Here is an 11,827-nt window from a genome sequence, read left to right on the forward strand (position 1 = left end):
TTACTTGTGAGGGTAGGTTTAGTAAGGTATACCAATATCATATCAGACTTCTCATGCACTTTACTGCCAAGAAGAGTCTTAATTTTCCATAATATTTGTTTAAAAGTTTGGGTAAAATGGTTGAGAGAGTGCAGGCAAAGAGAGACAGGCATATGCCCAGTTTGTTCCATTTTTCCTTGATTAAGTTGTTAGTGTTGCATGAACTAGAGAAGAGGAAGATATCATGGGAAAGCTTCTTGTCAAGTGTGGGTCTGCTACCTCATGCAAACATCTCCCCAATGAAGATACATGAAGAAGAAGAAGAGCCCAAGAATGAAGCAACAATGAAAGAGATAATGGAAAAATTGATTAGGGATAAGAAGGCAACCAGAAAAGGGAAAGAAAAGGTGTCAACAACAGAGGAAACACAATTTGTGTTTAGACCAAGAACCAAATTGGGAACCAAGCAAGTCATTGAGGAGCCAACTCCTCAAAAAATTGTTACTATTCTATAAGACAGGCTAGAGAAAGATACAGGTGAAGCACATAATGTTCAAATGGAAGAGGACAAAGATAGTGAAATTGCAAAACTGCAGGATGATCTTGCTAAAGCACACATTCAGATTTCCTATTTGCAAAAGGAGAATAGGGAACTCAGGCATACATCATCACAAGCAGCTCAACAAGTAGAGGGTGACACATCTAAATTACAAGCAGGTGATAGATGTTGAAGACATGGAAGAACCTAAAATGAAACCAAGGAAACCTATGACTAGAGAAGCAAGGGCTACAACTGGGTGGAAAGAGAAAATGGAAGAAACCTTTCAGGCAATAAAGAAACCAGAATTTGATGAGTGGAAAGAGTATCAGAGGTTGTTTGAAGAAATTGAAATTTTCCAAAGGCAAGCTGACCAGATAGTAGAGAACAATGAAAGATATAAGGAAGCCATCAATGAGACCATCAAAGAAGTTGATACTCAACTTGCAGAAGCCTCGAATGCACTTGATGGAGCCAAACAATTTATGAAATGGACTCTTCCCCTGCGCAGGAATTTAAAAAATTATTATATGAGAAATTTGATTATGAGGAAGAGGTTGAGGCTAATGAAACAAAAATTGTCAAGGGCTAGGAGACTGTTGAAAAAATATAAACAAGCATTTGGAGCATCTGGAAGTGTGCCAAAGCCACAACCACAATCATAGTTAATCAAATAAACTGAGACCCCTTGCAAGGATACCAAAGCATCATCTAGTAAGCCCTCAACTAGTAAGAAAAGGAGGAGGTGATGTATTTTAAACATATCTTGTTAGCTATTGGAGGTTTTTTTTTATGTGTGATGGAGTTTTTTTTTTTGTACGCTAAGGAGTGACCATTCATATTCATTAAATCGAGTTGAAACCTTTACATACACATGGTGGCCTCAACCCGCCCCAAGGGGAAACCGGGTCTGTTGGCCATCTAAAGTTTTTAACAGCCATCCAAAAACAAAAAATACTGAGTCTCCTTGTCCAAGCTAAGTATACTAGACATTTAAACAGATTACTGCTAGTTCTTATCTGCATTATGAACGGTGTCCAAAATCTAGGAGCTATCATTCTACATCCAAAAACTAAGGAATTTTCTACTTATCTCCATGTATCAGTCTGCCATGGCCTCCCATTGGTCTCCTTCTTCCTTTATTCCAGAGTTGGTCTCCCTTATCAGCTGCTTGATCTCTTCCAGTTTGTTGTCCTGCATTATGAGGGTTACCTGAATGTTTTTCATCTATTTTTTCATGTTAGGAATTCCCTGAGCCAATTCCGCCATCTCCATGGGAACCTGCTCCATTTCTTTTACCAATAGTCTCTTCATAACCCAGTAAACATGTAATGCATGTTTGTACAGTGTCATGCGCCCTCTGGTATTTCCCGGATCCGGCAGCAAGTATTCCCAGTCCTCCATTTCTGAATCCGACTGACCCTGTGTGGCTTCCTCCTCCATTCTCTGAATTATTCTCCGGATATCCTCGTCTGTGTTTTCGTTGTAGGCTCGTTCTGCGTACTGGACCCTCTTCTTTAAAGTTTTTCTATACCTCCTTTTCCCCACCGGAGTTTGCTCGTTGTTCTCCCATTGTCCGGCCGGTCTTCCTCTCCCTCTACCGCCGCGGGTCCTTCCTCTTCCCGTTCTCCCTCTGTTATCCTCCTTTATTCTGTCACCCTGATCCTTCATACCAGAGGTGCTGCCCAGGTCACCTCCCGCTCTTCGCCCTCTGTCTCTCCTTACTCCATACTTCCTTTCTTCCTAAATTTTAACCTTAGGGGGGCCCTCCGCCTCCGATACACTCTTCCCTAGCCGCTCCCGATCGTCCTGTTCAGAGTCATACATTTCATCTTCATCTTCTGTCTCTTCCATGCCTATCTGGTATTGCTCCATGGCTTCCCACGATTCCATCTTTTTCCCTTTCTTCCCCAGCCCCTTTCCGCCTCTGCTCTCCTCAGTCACTTCCTTTCTCGTTCTTCTCACCGTTGCCATTCGTCTCTTCCTCTTCGTGGTATGTGGTCGATCTTTCTGCCTTCCCTGTTTTATCTTAAGCTCTGTTATGGTCTTCACCACCCTGCCTCCTTGCGCTCTCACTGCAGTTGCTGAGATCACGTTCTTTCCTTCGCACCTCCTCTCTCCTTTATGATTTTTCCTTTGCCGCTCCTCCTCATTCCTCTTCACCACCTCCCGCTGCCGCCTGCTATTTCCATCATCTCCCACTTCTCCACGTCTGTCTTCTGTACCATCGCGCCCACGTCCCATCGCTGCAGCATTTCTACCACCCCTTCTGCCTTTCTTTACTCCATCTCTGCTTCGCCTTGGTATTATATCCTCTCTGCAGATCTTCATGCTCGCCGTCATGATTACCCATATCCCTTATGACTTGTCATTATCTTTCGCTCTCGTCATATTAATTGATCTCCTCGCCGTTGTTTTCACCCCAATCGGGGGTCTCTATGGGTCCTTGTTATTGAGCTGTGGATTCATTATGATCCCGAGTGATTATTGTAGTAAGGTTTTCCAATCCTGGTTTATTCATCATTGATGACCAATTGTTGTCTATCTTTTCTCCCCGTTCTTTGCATCCCCAATTTGCAAGAAAGTCTGCAGCTTTATTTCCTTTTCTCCTGACGTGGTTGAAGATTTTATATTGAACGCACTTTAAAATATTTTCCAAATCTTGAATAATCCCTGCCATTCTCCAGCTCCTTGCAACTTGATCCTAATCCTTCCCATTATTGAGATTTCAAAGCATTTCTACTACTATCTGAGAGTTGCCTTCGATTTCCAGGTTTGTGTAGCCATTCCTTACCGCTATTCTAAGACCCTGATATATAGCCATCAATTTGGCTTCATTGTTGGTCATTATGCCTCCCCATTTCGCATACACCCATCTAGTGTGTCTCTCACTGTCTCTAAAAATACCTCCAAGGCCTGCCGGCCCTGGGTTTCCTTTGGAAGCCCCATCGAAGTTCAGTTTAATGAAGTTTCTCGCCAGATAACTGAACTCCTCTGGACTCTGAGTCTGAGGTCTCTGTTGTCTTTCTTTCAAAGGGTACACCATACCATATTCCATATTCAGTTTTGCTAGGATTCTACCTTCCTCGGGGTTCACTCTCCAATATTCCTCCTCCCAGGTCTCAACCAAAACCGTCTCCCTGATTGATTTTTGTATTCCTCCCCATATCTTTTCTCATGGATTAGCTTTATCTAAGAAAATCCTTTGATTCCTTTCCTTCCATAGAAGCCATATAATAAAACCTAAGGCAAGATTCCAGGTTCTCCTTACAACCTTACACGAAAAATTACCCTTTCCCCATTGGAAGATGGTCTTTTTAATATCCCTGGGGTCCCTGTTAGATTCTCCAAAGAGTTTTCTGACCTCATCCCACTAATGCTGAGCGAATGGGCAAGAGTTCAGGATGTGTTCCTGAGATTGATTTTCTTGTTTACACAGGCTGCATCTCAGGGGTCCCTGGAAGCCTTGTTTCTGTAACTTGTCCCACGTCAGGATTCTTTATTTTCCAACTAACCATGCAAATATAGTTACCTTCGGCCACCACTTATTTCTCCAGATTATTTCCCATTCTGTATTTTCTCCCTCCCTCTCTTGTCGTGTGGATAAATAATAGGCTTCTTTGACAGTGAAGGTCCCTCTTGTGGACTTTCCCCATCTAAGGATATCCGGCCTTGGTCTAATTTTGATTTTCCTTAACTCCAATTCTTTTATAAATATCCCTTTCTGCTCTTGATCTCCCATTCCTCTGGTTTTCTCCATGTTCTCCATGTCTCATCTATCTCCCCTTCTCCTCGTTAATCTCTTACATATTCAAGCCCCTCCCTTACCGGCTTCTGATGTGTACTTTGCAAGGCTCGAATGCTGGCCAATCTCTCTCTCTGTTGCCATTCCTCCTCCCAGAATATAGCTATACCTCCTCCCCTTATTTCCCAGAAGGCATAATTGCTTATGATGTTTCTGTTCTAGCTTGCCAATTCCCATATAGTAGACCCTTTTGGAGTTTCTTTTAATCTGAGAATGTCTTCTGTTGTTAAGGGCATATTATATTTCTGTGTCCATATTTTTTTCCATAAGTCATTTCCTCCCCTCATCCACCTCCACCACAGCTTTGCTCCTAGAACTTGGTTTAGGATGTTTTGGTCCCGGAGTCCTAGACCTCCTTCTTCTTTTCTTTTTGTCAAGCTTTTCCACGATACAAGTGCCCATTTCCTTTGCTGTTTTGGCCCTCCCCATATGAATTTTCCAAAGATTTCCTTCATTTTTGTACAGGCTCCTTTGGGCGCAGCCATGACCGATAGAGAGTAGATTGGTATAGATTGGAGAACGAATTTCAGGAGCACCAATCTACCTGCTATATTCAGCATTCGGAAAGACCAACTCGCTAATCTATTCTTGAGTTTTTCTTTTATTTTCTGCCAGTTTGCTATTCTTGTGGGATTTACATCTAATTGATTCCCCAAGTACTTTGTTGGTAGTTCGCCATGTCTGAATCCTAGCGTTCTGGTTAAATGAGCTTTGATCGTTTCTGAGGGATTGAAGATAAAGGTACAAGATTTCCCTTTGTTAATTTCCATACCTGAGGCTTCCATAAACAAGCCAAAAATCCTTTTTACTCCCCTTACTTCCTTTAGCAAGACCTCACCGAAAAGCATGATGTCTTCTACGAACTGCTGGTGTGTGATGGGCAGGTTGCTGCCCCATAGCTGCAGCCCTTTGATCTTTCTTTCCATCATCTCTTTTTTGAAGTATCTTCCCAAACCCTCCACAACCAAGATAAATAAAAAAGGAGACAGAGGGTCTCCTTGTCTTAAGCCTCTGGTTGGGTTGAAGGTCGGTGTTGGCATTCCATTTAACATTATAGAGAAAAAAGGCGTTGATATCATATTATGAACCCAGTCTGTCCATCTGTTGCTAAATCCAAAAGCCTTGAGGATCTCCGTTAGGTATTTCCAGTTTAGTCTATCATAGGCTTTTGACAAATCTAATTTTATCAACATCCCCCTCTGCTTTTTTTGTTTTAGAGAATGTATCACTTCCTGGGTAACTACTAATACATCAAGGATTTGTCTTCCCTCCACAAATCCGGTTTGTTCTGGGGATATAATGCTAGAGAGAATGGGTTTTAATCTTTTAGCCATTAGAGTGGCTATTATTTTGTATATTACATTACAAAGGGCTATTGGGCGGAAGCCACGGGCAGTTTCAGAGTTTTCATTTTTAGGAATTAAAGTGAGAAAAGTAGAGTTAATACCCTGCCATACCTTCTGATTTATGTGTGATTCCTCTACCACCTCTAGTAGCTCTTGTCCCAGAAAATGCCAGCTTGCCTGATAAAATTCTGATGTATATCCATTAGGTCCTGGGGCCTTGTTTCTCTTCATTCCCTTCACAATTTCTTCCACTTCTTCTATCGTTACTGCTCTCATCAATGCCTTATTTTGTTCCTCCATTATTATTCTAGGGATTTCCTTGCAGATTAGCTCTGTAGCCTCTCCTCTGTCCACTTGTGGTTCCATCAGCAGGTCTTTATAATGATCTACTAATACTTTTTCAATTCCTTCATGTTCTGTTATCCTCTCCCCTTCTTCATTTTTGATGGAGAAAAACCTGTTCCTTTGCCTGTGTTGTATCATGGCCTGGTGAAAAAACTTGGTGTTCTTTTCTCCTTCTCAAAGCCAGTTTATCCTGGATTTCTGTTTCCATAGAATTTCTTCCTATTTCCTCCGCTCCTCCAGTTGGCTAATTAGAATTCCTTCTTCTCTGCATCTTTCCTCATCTCGTCCTTATGTAATCATTTTTTGTTGTATCTCTTCCATTTTTTTCTCTAGCCTCTGTTTTTCCATCATTATGTTTCCAAACTCTTCCTTATTCCATTTTTTGATTTTCCCCTTGAGTTCTTTAAGCTTTAACTGAAAGGTATGCATCCTGCATTTTCCTTTTTTTTGACTTTGTGTCCACCATTCCTCCATCTTAGATATAAACTGTGGATTCCTGAGCCAAAAAACCTCAAACCTAAAGGGTCTTTTAAGGGGGTTTTTCTTAATGTCTATCTCCAGCCTAATGGGCCAATGATCTGAACCCATCGCTGGCATTATTGTGGCTTCAATAAATACATCCATGTTCATTATTTTCTTTGATATTAAGAATCAATATAATCTGGAAGCTATTTGGTTTCTACCACCTCTTCGATTATTCCAAGTGTGGATGTCGTTGATTGTTGGGATGTCTACCAATCTTTGCTCTGTAATAATCTCACTGAAATCCTCCCTATTTTGATCCGGTCTATTTATACCCCCTCTCTTTTCTTCTATTGTTTTGATCATATTAAAGTCTCCCCCTACAATCCACGGTACTCCTGGGAAGATCTTTCTCGTGGTTTGCATGTCTTTGAGGAAGTTTTTTCAATCTCTTGGTATATGCGGTCCATAGACTCCTGTAATGAGGATCCACTCAGATGACCCTATCATTCTGAATAAGCCTGAGATAATTCTGGGTAAGCTGATCCAGTTTTCAAAATGAACCTCCTCAGGGTTCCAGAGGATTGCTAAGCCTCCTGTCGTGCCATTCGCATCCTGACCCATTACCTCATATTGAATTTTTGTTTCCTTATTATATCTTCTAATTGTTGAGAGCTGATCTTCATTTCTTGGATTATCATTATGCTGGGTTTATCTTTCTTTACCCTATCCTTCAGGTACCTCTGCTTGCCTTTACTGTTAAGGCCTCTGATATTCCAACTTGTAACTATCATTTTAAAACTTTTTGGGGGGTTGTTGAAAGACCTCTGAGAGAGGTATAACTCTGCCTGAGTTAACCAATATTTCTCCAACCGCTTGTATGGTTTCATTCATTGTCCACCTCCCTCGTTTCCTACCACCTTTGCCAGAGTTGTCCATTCCCAAACTTTGAGTTCCTTGCGTTCCTGTTTGATCCAGTTGATTTGTTTGAGTAGTTCCTTTTTTTTCTTTGTATTTTTGAAATGTCTCTTTATACAATTGCTTTTGGGCTTCCGGGATGAACCTTTCATCAAGATTTTTACAGTCCTATAACAGCTTTTTCATTATTCTCTCCTCCTCATTTCGACTATCCTTTTGTATGTCAATCTCTCCCTAAGGTTGCTCTACTAACATCTCCATGCTGTCCTCTGCTCCTCCTCCCGCCATACTGTCCTGGTTTAGTTCTGATTCCTTTGTCTCTTTTGTGATCTCCATGGGTTCCTCCATGTTTTCTTCATTTCTCATCTCCCCTTCTTCTTCCTGTAGGGCTTCGAACTTGTTCTGACATTCCACTGCCACTGTTTTCGCGGGTTGTTGTATTCTTGTCATTTCTTTCCCTGGTCTTCTTTTTCTTTGTATTTCCTGGAAACCCTCTTCTCCTCCTTCTGTTCCTTCTGTCCTTCTTCTTGTTTTCTTGTTGTTTCTTCCACATTGTTCATTGGGCATTTTTTGAAGAGATGTCCGTATTCATGGCACCTTCTACATCTGAAGGGTATATGCTCGTAGTCCATCGGTTGCTGCCATATTTCGTCATGGTATTCTAACTCTACGAACTCTGGTAATGGTTCTGCTATATTCATATATACACATATTCTTGCATATGATGTATACTTCCCTCTTTTTGTTGTCTCTGCAACTTTGACAAAAGTGCCGATTGTATTGCCTATACCCTCCAGAATTTCAGGGTCCCAGAACTCCATTGGTAGGCCAAACAATCTTACCCAGATGGGTGCTGCTAACATCTTTTCCTGGTCTGGATTGTAGCAGTCCTCCCAGTGCCTCATAAATAGACCAGCATTATTCATGAAGTACGGTCCCCCTTCAAAGGTTCTTTCCTTGTCTTCCAGGTTTGAGAATATCACTGTAAAAAAACCCTTTGCCCCTAGCTTTAGATCTATATGCCCTTTTGGCTTCCATCTTTGTTGTATCCATTTTACCAGCTCCTTTTCCAAGAGCCAAAACCCTACAAATTTGCATATCAAAGCATGATCTCTCATATAGCATCTATAATCCTCAAGTTTGTTGTTGGGTATTACGAACCTTGGTTTTTTCTGAGCTCTTGGTAGACATCTGCCCCCAAGTCTTGTTTTCCATCGATTTCCCATGACTGGCGCGACTTTGTTGTTTTCCTTTGGGTCTCTTTTTATTCCACTTCCACTCGGTTCTCCTGCTACCACATTTTTGTAGGAGGGGATCTCTTCCCCCCCAGGTTCCCCTGCCATGGCATCCTTCAGCTCTTTCTTGGTTCATTAACCCTCCTCCCTTTATTAAGATTTTGTAGATCTGACTGCATATAGAAGACTTGATCTCCTGTCCTTATCTTCGTTGTCGCCTCTCTTTCAAACCTGTTGTTATCACTTAAGAATTCTAATTTCAAAACCGCTCACCTTAGTTTGATGGTAAAAAATTTGGTGCTAGTCTAGGTTTGAGTTTTCGTTTGCCTTAGAGTCTGAGTCTTAGGAGTCCACTGTGCATCCTCATTCACCACTGGTCTCATAATTCACACAATTTCCATGTGTCAGTTTTGTTCAAAAGTTATTATGTGCTACAAAGCTCCTTAGGTGATTTCGTAGCGCATAAGTCATTTTTAGGTGTTTTCGCAGCACAACATGTTTCATGTGATTTCGTAGCGCAGAAACCCGGTCTAGGTGATTTTGTGCTGATCCATAGCAAATCTCACCCAGCTGTCATACTTATCAGAATCCGTTGTGTTTTAGGTCGTTAGGTGTCATTTGATCAGGGTCTGCCGGGATTTGAAGCAGTTCTTGTCAGGTGTCATAGCATTGACACCTGAAAGTGTTCATGTATTGGAAGCTGCAGACAAGTTAGAGAAGGACCTTGTGCAGATCGCTGTTGAAGATTCAGTGGACTATGAAGATGGAGGAAAGGGGGTCATAAGGGAAATGCCCCCGTATGAGGTTGACTCTATTCTGGAAGACTTGTCAAGAACATGGATCAAAGAAAGACTAGAGAGACTTCGCGAATGGGCAGACAGGAGCTTGCAACAAGAAGACTGGATTCCGGTGGCAAACAAGGAGAAATATGCACCCTCAGCAGCTGAAGTTTTAAGGATTGTTGAAGAGACACTGGATGCTTTCTTTGAATTGCCATTATCTCAACATTCAGATCTATTCCCAGATCTTGTGGCTAGACTTGACAGAGCTCTACAGCGCTATATTTCCCAAACTAAATCTGGATGTGGATACAAGAACAGTTATGTTCCTCTTTTGCTAGCACTTACTAGATGCTCAACTGGGTCAAAGTTTTGGAAGAAAAAGGAAAAATCATCAAGCCATTAGAAAAGGAAATCTCAGATAGTGTCAATGAATAGTTCTGAGCCTATGACACTGTCACAACTGTGTGTTCGGATCAACACCTTACATCACATTCGGACTGAAACAGAGCAACTGGAAAAAAAGAATATCATATGGTTGGAAGATGGATCTTTTTGCCAAAGATAATGAGAAATCAAAAGTTACTCTTGCACCCATTGGAAGTGCGCCTGAAGCCAAGTTCGAATTTTCCCAGGCTGGCAGTAAGGAGGGCATTCAGCAGCTTTGTGAATGTACTGCATACAAGGCGGTTTTCCATGATTTGAGTATTGTGCTCTGGGATGGTTTATACCTTGGGGGAACAGCGGGTGCAAGGATAGGACCATTTCTTGAACAACTTGAATCAAACCTAGAAATTATAGTGGATATTGTCCATACGAGAGTTCGTACTCGTGTTTTTACAGCATTAATGAAGGCCTGTTTTGATGGTTTTTTGTTGGTATTGCTGGGGGGAGGTCCTTCTCGTGCTTTTTCAAAGTCCGATTCTGAAATAATAGAGAAAGATTTCATGGCTCTCAAAAACCTGTTCAAAGCTGAGGGGGATGGTCTTCCTGGAGAGTTGGTGGAAAAAGCAGCAATGCCTGTGACAGATATCTTCCCCTTGTTTTCTACTAACACAGAAGACTGATCAAGAACTAGCTTTTCTGTGGGAATGTGATGAGGTGTGGAATGTCTATGGTGTGCTCAACTATTTACAGGCTTTTGTTGAAGAAGTCTGTGATCATCCAGATCCTAGAGGAAGAGAAAGAAGGTAATTTAACATTTACTGCAACTGATGGATATGACTACAATGGAGGAAGCAATGTTCTGAAGGTTCTGGGATACTTTAGTATTATTGGTCTACTTCGTGTACATTGCCTTCTTGGAGATTATTACAGTGGACTCAAGTGCTTGGCACCTATAGATGTTAACCAGACAGGTGTCTACAATTCAGTGATTGGAAGCCATATCACAACTATTTATTATTATGGATTCGCCAACCTTATGTTGAGAAAGTATGTTGAGGCAATACGGGCCTTCAATCAAGTTCTGTTGTATATAATAAAGACCAAACAGTTCCATCAAAAGTCTCCACAGTTTGACCAAATTATGAAGAAAAATGAACAGATGTATGCTCTATTGGCTATATGCCTCTCTATCTGTCCACAAATGAAGCTTGTTGAGGAAAATGTGAACAATCAGCTGAAAGAGAAGTATGGAGAGAAGATGGCAAGAATGTTGAGAAGTGATGAGGCCGTGTATGACGAATTTTTTTTCATATGCCTGTCCTAAATTTATTACTCCTTCAGTACCAAACTATGATGAAGCTCTTGTAAATTATAACCAGGATGCATATAGGCTTCAGTTGAAGCTGTTCTGATCAGAAGTAAGACAGCAACAGCTTTTGTCAGGTCTACGGAGCTTCTTGAAGTTGTATACATCCATCTCAATGGAAAAGCTCGCGAATTTTATGGACGTTGATGAGTCTACCTTAAGGACAACTCTTATGACATACAAGCATAAGACTCATGCAATTGATCATGATGGAAGAATTATATCAAATGCGGATGTTGACTTTTATATTGATGAGGATATTGTTCATATTGTTGAATCAAAGTCTTCAAAGCTATACGCTGATAACTTTATGCGTCACATTATTAAGTGTGAAGAGATTATTAGTGATTTGGACAGAGTAAGCTTGAATAAGATGGTTGCTGTTTTGGCATTATGGAAATGCCAGCTATAATGAGGTCAAACATCCAAATTTTTTAATTAAAGAAGAGCAGTCTTAAGCCATGAACAGTGGCGATCATTTAGCTATGACAGGAAGACTGTGCTTTTGAAATTACACAGCAGTTTCGTAGCGCGCTACGAAACTGCTGTAGCTGCATGTTACAATTCAGTTGATCAATTATGATTGACAAAGCAGCAAATCTTTTTGAAAGGTTTTGTCATCACACAGGTACATGAAAACGGTGGACAACACATCAAGGACGTGGCA

At 41.2% G+C, this 11,827-nt stretch overlaps 2 pseudogenes; both read left to right on the forward strand.

Moving 5' to 3' along the window:
- The first annotated feature begins 7,983 nt into the window (after nt 1-7,983).
- Nucleotides 7,984-10,474, forward strand: LOC149181400 (protein unc-13 homolog; annotated as a pseudogene).
- LOC149181401 (uncharacterized) lies at nt 10,473-11,572 on the forward strand (annotated as a pseudogene).
- The last annotated feature ends 255 nt before the right edge of the window (nt 11,573-11,827 follow it).

This window comes from Pinus tabuliformis, chromosome 3_2 (genome assembly GCF_031772625.1).
Source record: "Pinus tabuliformis cultivar Carrire ecotype Pingquan chromosome 3_2, CPIR1, whole genome shotgun sequence".
In the NCBI taxonomy this organism is placed as follows: domain Eukaryota; kingdom Viridiplantae; phylum Streptophyta; class Pinopsida; order Pinales; family Pinaceae; genus Pinus; species Pinus tabuliformis.